This window comes from Rhineura floridana, chromosome 6 (assembly GCF_030035675.1).
Source record: "Rhineura floridana isolate rRhiFlo1 chromosome 6, rRhiFlo1.hap2, whole genome shotgun sequence".
NCBI lineage: Eukaryota > Metazoa > Chordata > Lepidosauria > Squamata > Rhineuridae > Rhineura > Rhineura floridana.
In genome coordinates, this window is record NC_084485.1 from 61,859,265 (window position 1) to 61,862,843 (window position 3,579).

Sequence of the window (3,579 nt, forward strand, 5' to 3'; positions counted from 1 at the left end):
AAGAGGTCTTCTGTATCTTTAAAAGTTGTGTAGGGGGAAGAAAGAATTCCGCCTTGTGGTTTTTCTCATTACAGGGTTGCAAGAACACCTGCATTTGGCTGACTTTCTCTTCTCCTAAAGATACAGAATCAGTCTCAGGCCAAGAACCTGGCAACCCTAATGGGGAGAGAGACTAGAAGAGTGTTGGAAATGTCATGTAGCGGTATGCTTAGAAAAATCACAGGTGTGATTGAAGGTTTCAGGTACAGCAGGGATAGAAAATCTTTTTCAACCCAAGGACCATATTCCCTTCTGATCAACTTTCTGGGGGCTACAGGCCAGTACTGGGGGTGGGTATCGGAGACAAAAATGAACAGAGCAATCAATTTTACCTTCGTATAGCAGGCAGTCCCTCTCTAGTTTCCAAACAGGCAACCAGAAAGCATGATCAGAGTTCATGGGCACATTCCAGCCAGGCAAAAACATTCAATGATGGTGTGAAGCAGGACCAGTGAGGGGTGTGGCCTGAAAAGAAGCAGGACCAGTGAGAGGTATGGCCTGAAAAGAAGCAGGTGTGATCTGGAAGAGTTCCAAGCGGTCTCTAGCACCCTGCTTGGCCCCCAGGACTAAAGTTCCCCACTCCTCAAGCAAAAGAAAGGCCTGCTAAACTCATTGGGGTGGAGCTGTTTTTCTACATGCAAAGGCTAAAGAGTTGGGAGGAGAGCCAGCTCCAGGTTTGAGGGGAGTCTTGGCATATGCCAGATTACCCCCCCCCTTTTGGTGATCTGACTCATGGTGGGAGGCAGCCCACCCTTCCCCCCTCCTCTTTATCCCCACCAGAAATAAGAATGGATCAGTGGGCTTACTAGAAGAATAGAGCATTTGTGGCACTCCTGTGGTAAGCTCCAGGTAGCTGCAACTGTAAATGCCCACACAATGTTCTGGAGTGACAATGCATTCCTCAAGGGCATTGTAGACAGGTATGCTTAGACCTGTCATCCAGGTTTTCTTCCCCTGTGAAAGAGGCTTCTGTTTTTCTGCTTCATTCATATGGCATTTTAGAACTCCTCTGTAATTTCTGTAGAATTTTAGTGAGTGCAGGGTGGAGTTCACCTACCATTGAGATGCGGCCAACAGTGGTGTGTGCTTTTTTCTTTCCATTAAATATTTCTCCAGTACACTGCAGCCTCCCCAGCTGCCCACACTTTTTGATCTGAAAAAGCTCCATGAGAGGAGTCTTCCCTTGGGCCTTCATTGAAGCATGGAAAGCCGGGAAGGCTATCTACCAAGTGCCTAAGATCAGTGTGTGCTCACTAGTTTTGTTCATAAGGGAAGTCCTATTTTTTATCTTTTCAAAAATCTTTCTGCATTGATTTCTTTAAAATTAAGTTTAACTTCAATTAAAAACAAAACAAAGCACTGAACTGCTGTCAGGAGCATGATAGATAGCCTCCTCCACAAACCCCAGCCAAGAATATCATGTGGTTTTTCAGGAAGCATAGACTTCTGAGAAGGCTGAGAAAGCAGAACAAAGAGATGATTTGTAGAATGAAAAAAAGAACCCCTGAGCCACCTCGATAAGATAAGACCAATAAAAATCCTGCACCTGACTCATGAGAATTTCACTGAATTCTTCTCTCATTTCTCTTAGAGAAATTTTTCTCTCTAATAATTTTGAATACAATTTCTTTTCTCATTGAATGATGGAGAATGGTTGGTGAAAAATGTGGAAGAAATTTTCAGCATGGAGCTAATTATAATGGTGGCCACTCAGCCCTCATCAAAGCATTGGGAAAGGTGGGATACAAACCAGCTGCATCAGAAGGGCTGGGATCATGCCAGCTACCCAAGGATGCTACTCATAATGCCAGGCCCGGTTTGGAGGCTTTTGATTCAGAGAAGGGCTGGAGAGAATAAAGTGGAATATGATAGAGAAATATAAAGAAATGATAATAAGTGCAGGAATACAGCAAGCTTCATTTTCTTACCTTGACTCAAGTTTGAAGTATGAAACCTTAAACCCCATCCTGTTTTATTAAATGTGTCATTTTAAACAAACATATTCATATGAGCTGTGCAGAACATGCCTTCTGCTCTGCTGAAATGACCACACATCTCTCTTGATATATGTTTGAAGGAGCTCAGCATACCCTTCTCCATAAAAATTCAATAATGAAATGACACAAGTAGATAGATAAGGAATTGGGTTGTGCCACTTTTACATCGGTATTTAAAATAAATAAAGGCGCAGAGTGGTAAGTGGCGGTAACGCAGCCGAAGCTCTGCTCACGGCCGGAGTTCGATTCCAACAAAAGGAAGGAAGTCAAATCTCCGGTAAAAGGGGTCGAGGTCCACTCAGCCTTCCATCCATCCATGGTCGGTAAAATGAGTACCCGGCATATGCTGGGGGGTAAAGAAAGGCCGGGGATGGAACTGGCAATCTCAATATGGTCTGCCTAGTAAACATCAAAAGATGTCACCCTAAGAGTCGGAAACGACTCGCACTACATGTGCGGCGACACCTTTACCTTTTTAAAGATAAGAACATAAGAAGAGCCTGCTGGATCAGGCCAGTGGCCCATCTAGTCCAGCATCCTGTTCTCACAGTGGCCAACCAGGTGCCTGGGGGAAGCCCGCAAGCAGGACCTGAGTGCAAGAACACTCTCCCCTCCTGAGGCTTCTGGCAACTGGTTTTCAGAAACATACTGCCTCTGACTAGGGTGGCAGAGCACAGCCATCATGGCTAGTAGCCATTGATAGCCCTGTCCTCCATGAATTTGTCTAATCTTCTTTTAAAGCCATCCAAGCTGGTGGCCATTACTGTGTCTTGTGGAAACAAATTCCATAGTTTAACTATGCGCTGAGTAAAGAAGTACTTCCTTTTGTCTGTCCTGAATCTTCCAACACTCTATGATAACACTCTAAGATAACACTCTATGGCCATACCACCCTGAACACACGTGGTCTCGTCTGATCTCAAAAGCTAAGGAGGGTCAGGCCTGGTTAGTACTTGGATGGGAGACCACCTGGGAATACCAGGTGCCATAGGCTTAGAGGAAGGCAATGGTAAACCACCTCTGAATACCTCTTACCATGTGTGTATGTATGTATATATATATATATATATATATACAGATTCATAGGGTCGCCATGTTGTAATTGACTTGAAGGCATATGACAACAACAACAAGATAACACTAGATGTGGCCCCCTTGGGTCCTGAGCCCATAGCCTTCACTTCCTGAGCTAAACATTCTTCCTGAGTATATAAAGCCACATGGTAACAAAGAAGATTAAACAAACAAATAAGATGAAAAATGCCATTATGTACCAGCATTTGCTTTCTCTCTAGTCCAAACAACACTACAACATGAACCTTTATTCCTGCTCCAAGCAACAGTCAAAAGTTAACAGCCATTCCTGAATTAGATGTCTCTTCAAGTTGAATTGTTCCCTGCAGCAGAAATATAACTTCTGAGCACTTGGCCTGTGCAGTAGTTTATATAGCCACATCTTTCTTGTGTGGTTTGGCTCACATTTGACTCATCTGAGTGTCTACAACTCACATAAAATTTGAATAGGCAGGGATGGCAATACACT

At 43.8% G+C, this 3,579-nt stretch overlaps 1 pseudogene; it reads left to right on the plus strand.

The window, feature by feature from the left end:
* The first annotated feature begins 2,911 nt into the window (after positions 1–2,911).
* On the plus strand, positions 2,912–3,030 carry LOC133388253 (5S ribosomal RNA; annotated as a pseudogene).
* Positions 3,031–3,579: the final 549 nt, after the last annotated feature.